The sequence below is a fragment of the Bison bison genome, unplaced genomic scaffold (genome assembly GCF_000754665.1).
Source record: "Bison bison bison isolate TAMUID 2011002044 unplaced genomic scaffold, Bison_UMD1.0 scf7180017864092, whole genome shotgun sequence".
NCBI classification, from domain to species: domain Eukaryota; kingdom Metazoa; phylum Chordata; class Mammalia; order Artiodactyla; family Bovidae; genus Bison; species Bison bison.
Genome location: NW_011494664.1, coordinates 491,719 through 507,176, shown reverse-complemented (window position 1 = coordinate 507,176; position 15,458 = coordinate 491,719). Strand labels below are relative to the sequence as shown.

The following is a 15,458-nucleotide window of genomic DNA, read 5'->3' as shown; positions in this document are numbered from 1 at the left end:
TCATGTATGACCAACCTAGATAGCATATTCAAAAGCAGAGACATTACTTTGCCAACAAAAGTCCGTCTAGTCAAGGCTATGGTTTTTCCTGTAGTCATGTATGGATGTGAGAGTTGGACTGTGAAGAATGCTGAGCGCCGAAGAGTTGATGCTTTTGAACTGTGGTGTTGGAGAAGACTCTTGAGAGTCCCTTGGACTGCAAGGAGATTCAACCAGTCCATTCTGAAGGAGATCAGCCCTGGGATTTCTTTGGAAGGAATGATGCTAAAGCTGAAACTCTAGTACTTTGGCCACCTCATGAGAAGAGTTGACTCATTGGAAAAGACTCTGATGCTGGGAGGGACTGGGGGCAGGAGGAGAAGGGGACAACAGAGGATGAGATGGCTGGATGGCATCACTGACTCGATGGACGTGAGTCTGAGTGAGCTCCGGGAGCTGATGATGGACAGGGAGGCCTGGCGTGCTGCGATTCATGGGGTCGCAAAGAGTCGGACACGACTGAGCGACTGATCTGATCTGATCTGATTCATTTTTGAGGCCAGGATCAATTCATTTCTATCAAACATTCATAGTAGTGGCTCTCCAAAGAGATGAGAAAGCTTCTTGTAAATCAAAGTTACCCCTGTTAGGAAAATAAAAGCCTGAGTTATGTACAACCAACTCCTGAGCTAGTGACTGTCAAAGTTTAAGGACTCAGACTCATTAGTAAGAATTTTACTTTATATCATGATCCAGAATATATGTATCCACATAGATTTCATAAGACAAGTCCTTATTATATATTCTCTATTATATTTCTTGTTGTTCAGTCGCTCAGTTGTGTCTGATTCTTTGTGACCCCATGGACTGCAGCACACCAGGCCTCCCTGTCCCTCACCATCTCCCAGAATTTGCTCAAACTCATGTCCATTGAGTCAGTGATGCCATCCAACCATCTCATCCTTTGTCATCTCCTTCTCTTGCCTTCAGTCTCTCCCAGCATCAGGGTCTTTTCTAAGGAGTCAGCTCTTCGAATCAGGTGGTCAAAATATTGGAGTTTCAGCTTCAGCGTCAATTCTTCCAATGAATATTCAAGACTGATTTCCTTTAGGATGGACTTGTTTGATCCCTTGTGCAGTCCAAGGGACTCTCGAGAGTCTTCTCTAACACCACAGTTCAAAAGCATCAATTCGTCAGGACTCAGCTCTTTATGGTCCAACTTTCACATCCATACATGACTACTGGAAAAACCATAACTTTGACTAGATGGATCTTTGTTGGCAAAGTAATGTCTCTGCTTTTTTAATATGCTGTCTAGGTTGGTCATGGGGCTTCCCTGATAGCTCAGTTGGTAAAGAATCTGCCTACAGTGCAGGAGACCTCAATTTGATTCCTGGGTTGGGACGATCCCCTGGAGAAGAGAAAGGCTTCCCACTCCACTATTCTGGCCTAGAGAATTCCGTGGACCGTATAGTCCATGGGGTTGCAAAGAGTGACTTTCACTTTCACTTTCAGGTTGGTCATAGCTTTCCTTCCAAGGAGCAAGCATCTTTTAATTTCATGGCAGCAGTCACCATCTGCAGTGATTTTGGAGACCAAGAAAATCAAGTCTGTCACTGCTGCCATTGTTTCCCCATCTATTTGCCATGAAGTGATGGGACTGGATTCCATGATCTTCGTTTTTGAATGTTGAGTTTCAAGCCAACTTTTTCACTCTCCTCTTTCACTTTCATCAAGAGGCTTTTTAGTTCCTCTTCACTTTCTGCCATTAGGGTGGTGTCATCTGCATATCTGAGGTTATTGATATTTCTCCCAGTAGTCTTGATTCCAGCTTGTGCTTCTTCCAGCCTGGCATTTCTCATGATGTGCTCTGCATATAAGTTAAGTAAGTAGGGTGACAATATACAGCCTTGATGTACTCCTTTCCCAATTTGGAACCAGTCTGTTGTTCCATGTCCAGTTCTAACTGTTGCTTCTTGACCTGTATACAGGTTTCTCAGGAGGTGGCTAAGGTGGTCTGTATTCCCATCTCTTTAAGAATTCTCCATTTTCTACAATATTTTTTAAGTTGGTTATGACCTACTAAATTAATTTCACTGACCACTGATGGGTCATGACCTGTCGTTTAAAAAGTACTATCATAAGCAGAGGCCAGGGACACTTCTAGGTAAAGGGAATATCGATGCAAAGGCCCTAAGTTTGAAGTTCTCAGAACCTAGGAAGGCCAGCAGGGCTGGAGCTGGTTGGATGGGAAATGAGGTGTTAAAGATCAGCAGGAACCTGTCATGAAGTCTGCAGGCCACGGCAGGAACTTTGGGATTTACTTTTATTCTGACGGAAACTCCAGTGGCTTCAAGCAGGGAAGTGACATGACATAATCTATTTTCAAAAATAGTTTCTCCTGACCTCATGCACAGACCAAGGATGATTCCAGGATGACCTAATTTTCTCTAAATTGAAAACAAGCTTGGAATGACTTTAAGATCCTCCAGAGGATTTTTCTCACCCCAAATTCATTCCGTCAAATTCCTTCCATGGTTCTTTCCCTTATGCACCAGCTTCTACCCTCTGCTGGGCTCCTCTGGAGACCAGAGTTTTGCAGAAAAGACTGAAGGTTTAGACTTCGCCTTCTATCGAGATCAGTACCTTTATTGTCCTCCCATCCCTAAATACCCACATGTTTGCTCACCACACTGCCTTGCTGACTGCAGTCCTGCCCACCCGGGGATTTGTTTAATTTTCTGATTTGCAGTGTTGACACTTGGAAGGATGTCTCTCCATTTTGGCAAGGAGCTCCTTGCAGCCTGGAAGCACGTCTCCTCTCCTGGGGGGGGGTCTCCATATCTGCCGGGCAGCGGGAGCACCTTCTATTGGGAGCCGCCACTAGTGGGCTAAGTCCTGTGTCACACAGGCTGCAGAGGAGGCTGGGAGGGGGCTGTGTAACAGGAGACAGAGACAAGCAGATTTCCCAGGGCCTGGGCCTCCTTCTTGGCCAGTCCCCAGGAGATGAGTTCCAGCTGCTTTTCTTTCCTTAATCTTCTTCCTCTCCCCATCCCCCTTTCCGGCTGGGCTCCCAAACCCTCCCACCTCTGGCCAGCCCCCAAGTCATACAAGATTTGGGGTAGAAAGCCTGAAAGTCAAAAAGGAGGAGTCCAGGGAGTGGGCAGCTGAAAGGCAGAGGAGGATCACTTCTCTTCTCAAGACCTGGTCCGCTGCTCTGGCATCTCTTGTCCGGATAAAGACCACAGGGTGAGGCAAACATGGCAAACGTGCTTTCCCTTTGTCCATTACCCCCTCACCTCCGTCTGGCCCCAAGTCGGTGAAGAACACCAACCAGGTTTCCTTTATGTACTTGTGGTTTCCAAAATAGGCGTTTTCAAGGCCTGGAAGTAAAGTTATTTTAGGAAAGAGATAGAGGGAGGCAGAGGAAGAAGAAGGAAAGAAGAGTGTGCTTTGAAAAGTGGAGAGCTTGGAGAAGGAAATGGCAACCCACTCCAGTATTCTTGCCTGGACAATCCCGTGGACGGAGGAGCCTGGTGGGCTACAGTCCATGGGGTTGCCAAGAGTCAGACACGACTGAGCAGCTTCACTTTCACTTTCAAGAGAGTATATAAAAAAGAAAAACTAAACTGAAAAGTGGAGAGCTGAGTGAGTCAGTAAATGGTAATGATTAAGAGCAGAAGTCCAGATTCACAGCCAACCCGGTTTACAATCCTGTCTTTGCCACGTGTTCACTGTGTGAAACAGGGTTGGTTACTTTCACCTCGCTGAGCCTCTGTTTCCTTATCTGCAAAATGGACATATTTGTACCTACTTTCAAGACTGCGAACTAAATGGGGATTCTATTATTTAATATTTATTTACTTGGCTGTGCCGGGTCTTAGTTTCAGTATGTGTGATCTTTAGCTGTGGCCTGCGGGATTTGCAGCATGTGGGATCTAGTTCCCTGATCAGGGATTGAACCTGGGCCCCCTGCATTGGGAATGAGGAGTCTTAGCCACTGGACCACCAGGAAAGTCCCTAACAGGGATTCTTAATGCAATAATAATCTACCCTGGTAAGAACTTGATGAATGGTATTACTATAGCTAATATTAAAAAGAGCATTGGAATAGGAACTGCCGGTTACTTTTGATGGAAAGAAGACCAGGAGGATAACTGTTGAGGAGTTTCAGAAACATGAGCTGTAAATTTAATACTGTATATATTTTAAAATCATGTTTGGTGTCTTCCTGTGAACTCTGTATCTCATCAGTCATGATCCTTACAAGTGTTCTGATAAGCACATATGTTTATCCCCATTTCACAGATGAAGAAATTGAGGCCCAGGAGGTGATGATGTAATAAAGAATGTAAAAGTACCTTGGGCTTCCCAGGTGGCACTAGTGGTAAAGAATCTGCCTGCCAATGCAGGAGACGCAAGAGGTGTGGTTTGGATCCCAGGGTCAGGAGGATCCCTGGGTTAGGAGTAGGAAATGGCAACCTACTCCAGTATTCTTGCCTGGAAAATTCCAGGGACAGAAGAGCCTGGTGGGTTACAATCCATGGAATTGCAAAGAACTGGACAGGACTGAGCCATTGAACACACACAAAAGTACCTGGTATATTGCAACATAGTACACAAAAGCAAGACTGTTTCTTGTCACACAGACTGACTAGCAGTGAGACAGTATCCAGAACCCAGACGTTCTGTCTTCAGTGTTCTCTGCACGGGGTCTCAAAAGACGGACGCCTAGCGTGTGAAGAGAAACTCAGCCAAGTTTAGGCAGATGGAGGAAGGTCTCAGGTATAAGCTTGATGATTTATGTGGTTGAATCTTCAAGCCTGCAAGGGCCTTGAGAAAGCAGGGCCAGGCAGGAAAAGCCAAGGCCAATCACTGATCCCAGAAGTAATGTCTGAAGTTTGCAGCCACAGTGATGATAGATGTAAAATGGGAGGTATGCATAATCTAAAAACAAAGCAAATTAAATAATAGAAATGCCTCCCCAATGAAAATCCTTTTGAAGGCAAGTCAAGCTTAGAACAAAGAAACCATTCACAATGAGATAAAATTAGGGGGTTGCATTTTATAATGTGGAACAACTAAAGGGTCTTATTCTTTCCTTTTAAGCCCTGAAAATCATGGCTTGGCTTTCAATCAGCAAGACCACAGAACTAGTTCTGGATCCCAATCAGTGATTTTGTTAATGAGAACCAAGAGAAGCAAACTGAGTGTGGGTTACTTGCTGAAAATAAACATAAATCAGAAATCAGACTTGTACTGGAAGATGCCAAAAGTATTCAAGCTGCACATCTGGTCCTATATTCTCTTTGGAAGATTTCTGAACATTACTTTTCTCCCTTTTTTTTTTTAGTCTCAGTCTGCTCTTCTAATGGATCCTTCTGAGTCTTCTTTGTATGAAATTAAAACTGCTATTTCCTTTAGAATAAATGGCTACTTGGATATCTTGCAAGCCCCTTAAACTCAGCATGTCCAAAAACAGAAAACAGACGTCTTTGTTTCCCCTAAAACTTTCGACCCACTGTAACCACCTCTCAGCAGCAGCCTTCTCATCCACCGTGTCACCCAAACCAGAAATCTGGTGTCTGCCTCGAGTGCTCTTTCTCCTTATGCTGCTCTTCCTGTCGGCGACCACTAAGCTCTCGCAAATCTCTACACTTCGCTCCATCTCTTCAACCCCACATCTGATGCAGGCTCCCATCGTCTCACACCTGCATTGCTAAATGACAGCTGTAAAGGCTTCAAGCCTCAGCCTGTATGCCTAGACTCTTTGCACATTGTCCCAGTCCAGACCTCAGCAACCCACACACTGGCTGCAGGATTCCTACAGCACTAACCTACAGCACTAACCAGGCTAACCTCCCTAACAGTCCCCATAGGCCAACACTGAGGGCCAAGAGAGAGGAAAGCCTCCAGACCAGCCAAGGAAAAGGAGCTGAAGAGACAAAGTTATCAGTGGACTCAGTAGATGAGCAGACAGAGTTGCTCGAGTCATGTGGCCTCTTTGCAATGTTGTCACTGTTTAGTTGCTCAGTCGTGTCCAACTCTTTGGGACCCTATGGACTATACCCTGCCATGGAATTCTCCAGGCAAGAATACTAGAGTGGGTAGCCATCTCCTTCTCCAGGGGATCTTCCCAACCCAGGGGTCGAACCACGTCTCCTGCGTTGTCAAGCAGATTCTTTACCACTGAGCCACCAGGGAAGCCCTTCTTAGCAATTACAGCTATTTTTTAAGGGTACTATTTCTAGTAGGTGGCTCAGATGGTTAAGTGTCTGCTTACAATGCAGGAGACCCAGGTTCAATGCCTGGGTCAGGAAGACCTCCTGGAGAAGGAAATGGCAACCCACTCCAGTACCCTTGCCTGGAAAATTCCATGGATGGAGGAGCCTGGTGGGCTACAGTCCATGGGGTCACAAAGAGTCAGACACGACTGAGTGACTTCACTTTAAGGGTACAGTTCAGTGGCCTTAATGCAGTCACATACCTGTGCCACCAGCACCACCATCCATCCCCGGAACTTTTCAATCTTCCCAAACTGAAACCACATGCCTGTTAAGCACTAGTTCCCCGTTCTTCGTCCCCCAGCCCCTAGCAACCAATTCTATTCTGTCACTATGAATCTGACTACTCTATGTGCCTCAAATAAGTGGAATCTTGCGTGTCCTCTTCTTTTGGCCTCATTTCACCAAGAATAATGCCTTCCAGATTCATCCATGTATCAGAATGTCCTCCCTTTTTAAGGTTGAATAGTATTTCATTGTATTTATATACCACATTTTATTTGTTTTTATCTAGTTGGCTGCTTTGGGTCTTAATTGTGTCATGTGGCATCTTTCTTTGCAGCACACGGGCTCTAGTTGCAGAGCTCGGGCTTAGTCATTCCTCAGCTTGTGGGATTTAGCTCCCCAACCAGGGATGGAACCTGTGTGCCCTGCATTGCAAGGTGGATTCTTAACTACCTGACGAGCAGGAAAGTCCCTGTATGTACCACATTTTGTGTATCCATTCATCCATCAGTGGACATTTGGATTGTTTATACACTTTGGCTCTTGTGAGTAATGCTGCTATGAATGTGGGTATACAAATACCTGTTCAAGTTTGTGCTTTCAATTCTTTTGGGTTATACTCAGAAATACAATTGCTGAATCACACGGTTTAATTGTCTTTAACTTATCTCCCCACGAAGACTGTCAATTCTTAAGAGACAAAAACTGGTTCTAGATACAAATATTTGTTGAGTAACTGATCATTAACCCAAGTGAAAAGGATTTTGTAAGAGACAGAAAGTTACAAAGGAGGGGAAGGGCAGGAAGGGTTGGGACCTTCAAAAGGTTCAGATCCTGGTGAAATTTACAAACCTTTGATCAAGATCTTAAACAGATTAGAGGATGGGTGGGAGCTCCCAGGGAGACCTTATCGCTTGTGCCTAAATTCCATAAGCAGGTCTTGGAGCCAGACCACCTTGCTCTACACCCAGGGGGAGAAAAGAGCATAGACTCGGTTTCCAAAAGTGTTTCTTGGCCTGGTGTATCTTTCAACATCTTCTTTTAGACATAGTTTGGAAGCCACAGGACTAACAATGTTATTAGTCTGTATACTAGCAGAAAAAAAAAAATTAAAAAACACTGTTTCCCAGGCACCTATCAGGAAAGAAGCCAACTATATAAACTGAATCATTCTAGCTCTGTTGATTAAACTGATATAAGTGAAATATTATTCCTAAAACTGAAAAGAAATGTTAATAAATGAATGAATTCTTTTAGCTTTCATCTACACCTGATTTTTCCTTGGGAAAATAAATGTAATTTTTTTGGTGAGCCTATTGTTAAAGGCCACCCAGTAACTATTCGTTAATGTATTCATTATTTATTCAGAATATATAGTTACTCATTCTTCCATTCAACAACTCTTGTCAGTATTTCAATAGTCATTCATTCTTTCTTTCAACAACTCTTGTTAATATTTCAATGGTCATTCTTTCATTCAACAACTCTTGCTAGTATTAAGAAAAAGTTAAAAAAAGAAAACCAAAAACACTTACATAAGACTCCTTTGCGCATCATACTAGAGGAATGAAAATGCAGCAAGCTCAGCCCCTGACAGTCCAGAGAAAAGTTTGCTGAGAAGGGAAAAATAATACACAACAAGAAGGATCAGAGCTTGTCATTCACGTTCGGCTGAGACTTTCCTGCCTAACTTTCCTGCCTAGAACCGCTCAAATACAGGGCAGAGTTTACATATGTAAATGTAAAGTCTCCATTAAAATACACTAAGTGGCTGCAAATGGGGAGAAGAAAAGGAGAGCCAGTGGGCTGGGCTAGAGGAACAGGCCTCCTCAAACTCACCTTCAAAGTGCCCATCTCACTTGTGAAAATTCTCCACATTTTAACGTCTCTCAGTCTTCCAGCATCTCCCCTCCAGGAAGCCTGCTCCTACCTCCTCCTCCACAATACTAAACCATGTACTATTTTGATCCTATAGCATAAAGTTAGGTGTACAGGAGAAGGGTTGATTAAATAACTTCTAAAATCCCCAAAGGTTTAATGATCTAAAATTCACAAGAGGGAATTCCCTGGCAGTCCAGTGGTTGGGACTCTGTGCTTTCGCTGCTGGGGCCCAGGTTCAATCCCTGATCAAGAAACTAAGATCTGGCAGCATAGCCAAAAGTAAATAAATAAATAAAATTCACAAGAATAATTATCATTTATTTGAGCACTTACTAATATGCCAGGTATTTTACACTCATTGTCTCAATTGACTCTTACAATGGCTATAAGAGATACACACTTTTTAAATGCCCATTGTATAAAGAAATGGAGCCATGGGGACTTTCCTGGTAGTCCAGTGGCTAAGACTCTGAGCTCCCAGGGCAATGGGCCTGAGTTCAATCCCTGGTCAGGGGACTAGATTCTACAGGCCACAGGTAAGAGCCAGCACAGTCAAATAAATCAATACATTAAAAAAAAAAAAAAAAAATGGAGCCATGGAGAGTTCACTATCATGGCCGAGTTTACAGAGAAATGGCAAAACCCAGGATTGTCAGACTATAAAGTCCATATTCTAGGTGCTTAAGAGTTAAGTAAGATCTCGGGTGGTCTTGGCCTCCAATGGCTTGGAGTGGGGCTTGGGTTCCCAGCCAGAGATTGAGGCCAAGTCACAGCGGTGAGAGCACCAAATCCTAGCCACTACACCAATGGTCAGTGACAAGGGCCCTGGCGCTTTGGTTTTGCAGAAAAGAATTCCCACAAAGATGGAAAGTAGTGAAGCAAGTAAAGTATTTATTAGAAGGGAAAAGAGTACAGTCCATGTGGACAGACACAGGGGCAGACTCAGGGAGAGAGAGAGCAACTGAGTCACGCCCTCATGGCTGTTTGGATCACTTTTATGGGATATTTCTTCCGGGTTTCCTGTGGCCAATCACTTTGATTTGCCTGGATCACGGTCCATAGTTGGTAGATCTCAGGATCCTCCTGTGTGTGCACATGCATCTCTTAGCCAAGATGGATTTTACTGAAAAGACATCTGGGTAGAACATCCCTTGACATAACTCCCCTTTGGCCTGCAAGGAGCCTTTTCTGGTTATGTGTGGTCAGAGAAGTCTCCTGACTTCATGGAGAATATGTGGTCTGGGCAGGGCCCAGTCTCCTCCCTTAATTGTCCTATATTGTCTTGACATTTCATGAATCTGTAATTGTTTTACCCTGTAGGGGGTGGCATCTGCCTCCTGCCTCAAGTACAGATGCCACACTCTCTCTCTCTCTTCCACCTCTGTCTCATAGCATTGGCAGCCCCAATGCCACATTTATCTGTCCTCCCTGTTGTATAACCATTTATATAAATATCTTTTCAAAACATGAGTTCCTTGGGAATGGGACAGAGAAGGCAATGGCACCCCACTCCAGTACTCTTGCCTGGAAAATCCCATGGACAGAGGAGCCTGGAAGGCTGCAGTCCATGGGTTGCTGATGGTCAGACATGACTGAGCGACTTCACTTTCACTTTTCACTTTCGTGCATTGGAGAAGGAAATGGCAACCTACTCCAGTGTTCTTGCCTGGAGAATCCCAGGGATGGGGTAGCCTGGTAGGCTGCCGTCTATGGGATCACACAGAGTCGGACACAACTGAAGTGACTTAGCAGTAGCAGTAGGAGTGGGAACATGACCATCTTTGTAACACTCTCTTCTCAGAACACAGGAACTGGCACACAGGTGCTCAGATGATATCAGTCACCAGAAACTTTACAACAGTAAGAACACTTCATTCTTAACAAGTATGCATGAAGATCTGTACCTTTCTCCTGCTCTGTTGTGTTGTTATTGGAGACTATGTCTCTGAACATAGCATTAGCTCTTTTTTCATATTTACTGAGCATTTCTTGAAAGCCAAGTACTCTGCTACATCCTTTAAAAGATATTGTCCTTTTGGAGCCTATAGGTTACAAGACAAGATAGATGCACAAACAAGTGTTAGTCGCTCAGTTGTGTCTGACTCTATGCGACCCCATGGACTATAGTCCACCAGCCTCTTCTGTCCATGGAATTCTCCAGGTAAGAATACTGGAGTGGGTTGCCATTCCCTTCTTCGGGGGATGTTCCTGACCAAGGGATTGAAACTGGATCTCCTGCATTACAGGCAGATTCTTTACCATCTTAGCTACCAGGGAAGCTCATAAACAAGTGAGTTCACTATAAAGCAGATTGTGATAGGCAGTAAGGCAGAGACATAAAACATTTCATTGAATTTGATGCCCTTGATTGGAAGGTGCATCCTTATTTTAGATATTACTAAGAGAGAAAGACTACTGCTAATTACCCTATACACAGCCTTGATGTGAAGACGTACTCTTATTTCAGAGATGTTAGAATGTTTTTAAAATATGCCCCTTGGATGAAGTAGTGCTGAAAACACTATTCTAATTAAAAGAAGTCAGTTCCAAAACACCACATACAATATGATTCTATTTATATGAAATGTCCTGATAGGCAAATCTATAGAGACAGAAAGTAGACCATGGTCGCTTAGGGCCGGAGAAGATTTGGGAAAGGTTTAGGGGTGTAGATTGGTGGGTGACAGTTAAAGTGTGGAATGGAGGTAGGTGATGAAAATATTCAAGAATTGATGGTGGAGATGGTGGCACAATTCTGTGACTATGCTAAAAACCATTGAATTGTATGCTTTAAATAGATGGTATGTGAATTATATCTCAATAGCTGTATCAAGAAAGCTATAGTTCAAAATAACACAATAGAAGGGCAGGGGTTTTGGGGAGAGATTAAGTCAGATGGGAAGGGACCAAGGAAAACTTTTAGGCATGGGCATTAATACTTAGAATATACTTGAGAAACTTTCCTGATGTTCCAGTGGCTAAGATTCCAAGCTGCAAATGCAGGGGACCGGGGTTCGATCCCTGGGCAGGGAACTAAATCCCCCATGCTCCAACCAAAACCTGGTCCAGCTACATAAATAGATATTTTTTAAAAAGAAAAGAAAATAGTAGAAATTGTGCCATGCAGAAATAGAAGATGGAGTGGGGGAAGGTGATCCAGGCAGAGGTAAGAGCTTAAGCAAAGTCCAGGAAGCCAGGGTACTGGATAAAGTTCAAGTGTTAGCTGAAGGAAGGGAGGGTGGACTGGAGGAAAGGCTTGCAGGCAAACTGGCCCTCATGCGGGAAAGCATCGAACGTTGGGCTACAGGCTGTGGTTTTTTGTTCAGCTTGTGAGGAAAAGTCTTGAAATTTTCCCAAGTGCCAGCCTTTAAGATTTTGGCAACCCCGTATCCAAGGAAAATGTACTATTAAGGCTTTTCTTCCAGCCACAGGGCATGGTTTCTGACCTGACGGGCAGTAAAATCCCCTTTGGAATTTGGAGCCAGATGACAAAAAGGTTAGAAAGGCAAAGGGCATTGCCACCGGAAGCGTGGTGTTTAAACAGATGCTGGGAAGAAGGGAGGTCTGTGGCAGGGAGCCATGAAATTCCAAAGGTCACTGCAGCAGAGCCAGGAAGCTGAAAGCAAGAAGCCATCCGTGTACCAGGCGTCGCACAGGAGGAGTTAGAACCGCACTTCTCTTCCAAAGAGAGTGAAAACTGAGAACAGAATGAAATGGAGAGGAGGAAGTGTGCGGAGTTACGGGAAAGAAAACAGTGAGCATCTCAAGCCCAGGAGAGTCAGTGCAGTGAAGCAGGCTCTCCTGGGCTCAAATATTGTTGTCTGGGAGCCAAAGCCTGAATTTGCCTGCCCTGAGCTAAGTGGCAAGAACCTGGGGCCAGGGAGGACACCAGGGTATAGAGGTCAGAAGCACAGGTCAGAGTTTGAAAGGCACTCTGGCTGAGCGATTCCCCTGTGGGTAGGAAGCAGTCCTGGGTGCCCCCTTCCTGCCCCTATTCCTGGGAAGGGGACTCCAGGCAGCTCTCCAAATTTAGCCCAACTCTGAAGAGGGAGGAAAAGGAGTGTGGAGAGGAGTGTGCAGAGGTGGGAGGACTGCAGAAGGCAGAGCAGCAGGGAAACCAGGTGGGAAAGCATTGCACTAATAGGCAGAGAAGAAAATGGAGAGGCTCACCGGGGTCTGTCTGCCCTTCAGCTCCATCTCTTCCGCTTCCGGGAGAGCTTTTGTAAGGGAGCTAGTCATTCAGTTTAAATAATAAAAACAGCACAGTCCACTTTTTTTTTTTTTGGCCACACTGAGCAGCTTGTGGGATCTTAGTTTGATGACCAGTGAACCAACCCAGCCAGTGAACACGCCAAATGCTAACCACTGGATTGCCAGGGAATTCCCCACCTTCCACTCTCTTATTCTAACCCCAAATGCTGACACAGTTCCCAAGATGGACAGAAGGGGAGCGGGAACTCAGAAAAGCTGCTGTAGAGAGCCACGGGTGTGCCCAGGCCTCCTTCTGCAGGGGAAACAGCCTTTGATTTAGAACAATCATGCTCAAGCTAACCAGTGCAGAGTGGGGTGTCGGGCAAAAATGATAACTAATGGCAAAGTGTGCTAAATAGAAGTGTGTTTTTTTCACCTGGAATGTAAACCTACTGGCTACTACGAGGGTTGGAGGCCATGGAATTGCAGCTTGGGCCTGTCAGGACTCCCTGCCCGCAGAGATTAAGTGCTGACAGAGGTCACACAGTCTGGGTTTTTTCAAGCAAACTCTGAAATCCTTTCCTCTGGGTCTGTACCCATACCCCCAGGAAGAACCACTTGGCCAGTCCTGTAGATCTGATAAGGCTCTTGCTTTCTTCCTTAAGGTCAAGAGAGGCCTGTACCCTGCCTGCTTCCTGGATCCAACTCAGCTGCCCTCTTCAGCCCAGAGGCTGTGACACCCGGGCTCTGGTTCCAGCCAAAGCCATAAATGTAGGGCAGGGCAGGGCAGAGGAATCAGTCTGGAGGGGCTATAGACTTTTTGTTTGTGTGTTTTGGCTTCACCCGGCTTTGTTGAAGCACACAGGCTTTCTCTAGCTGCAGTGCTTGGGCTTAGTTGCACTAAGGCACGTGGGATCTTAGTTCCCCAACCAGGGATAGAACCCAAGTCCCCTGCGTCAGAGGTGGATTCTTAATGACTAGATCGTCAGGGAAGTCCCAGGGTTATGGGTTTTAAAGTGTAACTGGAAGTGGGTATTTCTGTCAAAACCGTGTTAATCACTCAGTTGTGTCCCACTCTTTGCCACCCTATGGACTGTGGCCCGCCAGGATCCTCTGTCCATGGAATTCTCTAGGAAAGAAAACTGGAGTGGGTTGCCATTTCCTTCTCCAGGGGATCTTCCTGGCTCAGGGATCAAAATGGTAGGTACGGCTAAATGTGGGCGTGGAGGATGTCCTGAAAACCAGACATAAAGCATTCCAACCTGCTCCCTCAGAGATTCAAGTACTTCCGGCAGATCTGTACCTGTTGTGGATGAGCCAACCACAGCCTCTAGTTCAAACTGCAATATTCAACAAATAACTTGGTGATGATAACTTCCCCCTGAAATAGTGCCCAAGGAGAAAATGCATTTATCCCATCAAAATTAAAGCTGCACAATGATTTGAGATCTCACCGTAAGCAAATACATTGCCTTTCTGGTTTTATACATCAGGCTCCCTAAGCATGGTTAATTTGAGCTTTCCTCTTGTGCTTCGAGGACAAAAATTTCTGGCCCAGGAAACTGATGGTCAGTTCTCAAAGGATGTTGAGATCATCCTGTGAGTCCTCTTTCCACCAGGTGTTCTAGTGTCTGTAATTTATTCTAAAGCATTTGTTTACAGGGCTTCTCAAGTGGCCCTAGTGGTTTAAAAACAAAACAAAAAAAACCCCACCTGCCAATGCACGACATGTGGGTTTGATCCCTGGGTTGGGAAGATCCCCTGGAGGAGGGGATGGCAAACCACTTCAGTGTTCTTGCCTGGGAAACCCCAAGGACAGAGGGGCCTCTTGAGCTACAGTCCATAAGTTTGCAGAGTCGGACACAATGGAAGTGACTTAGCACACCTGTAAGTGTTTACAATGTGATATTACATGTGTGTTTCTTAAGCCAAAATCCTTGGACTAACCAAGAAAGCTCAGTGAAGCATCAGGCAGCTAGCATTTCATCAAAGTGTCCTTCTCTAGAGCCAGTATCTGGATTATCATACTTCAATCAACAACCAATTATTTTCCAAAAGCTGTACTCAGTGTCAGAAATGGGTTTTTATTAGGAAGGTAAAAGGTAGTGGCATGTGGGAATCTTAGTTCCCCAATCAGGGATGGAACATGTGTCCCCTGCAGTGGGCCACGAGGAAAGTCCCAGTAATGATATTTTAATGCACATAACTGATGTTAGAAATGGGCTTTCAGTGGTGAAATTAAAGGAATTCTAAGTAGACAGAGTGGCTAGAAAATAATAAAAGTAATCCCTATCCTTCCACGAATGAAGTATAAAAATCCGGCGAGGCCTGCGCCCAGATCTTTACTGAGGGTATCTGAGGCTAACTGGTTCCATGATGAGGTACTGATTTGTGAGAATTTCTGATTGTCTGGTGCCCATTAGAAACCATAGATGCTTTCCTGGAACAAACCTTTCCCGTGCAACTAGTGGAAACACCTCAAAGGGCTGAGATCTTGGACTTAAGCTCCGAGAACCGTTAGATGAACTGTTGTGTGTGTTGACTAGCAAATATTTATCTACTTATGTCAGTATATGTGGCAGGACTTGGTCTGAAACTTGCTTTCATTATAACCTTGAAGTGAAATATAGGAAAATAGCCAATCTTTTTTTAAAAATATTTATTTATTTATTTAGTTGCACCTGGTCTTATTTGCGGCATGTGGGATCTTTAGTTATGGCATGAGAACTCTCAGTTGCAGCATATGGGATCTAGCTCCCTAATCAAGGATGGAACCTGGGCCCCATGAATTAGGAGTGTGGCATCCTAACCACTGGATCGCCAAGGAAGTCCCGGAAGTAACCAGCTTTTACCCTCCTCAAAACTTCTTTAGGGGCTACCACTTTCTATCAACAACAA

General features: G+C 44.7%; 1 long non-coding RNA gene across 1 annotated transcript; it reads right to left on the bottom strand.

Annotated features, from left to right (window-relative positions):
- Nucleotides 1-4,758: 4,758 nt before the first annotated feature.
- LOC104987284 lies at nucleotides 4,759-12,581 on the bottom strand. Its single transcript, XR_825109.1, has 3 exons — nucleotides 12,540-12,581; nucleotides 8,024-8,101; nucleotides 4,759-4,926 (listed from the first exon to the last, which is right to left on the bottom strand). It is a non-coding gene; the product is annotated as an uncharacterized LOC104987284 (long non-coding RNA).
- Between the last annotated feature and the right edge of the window lie 2,877 nt (nucleotides 12,582-15,458).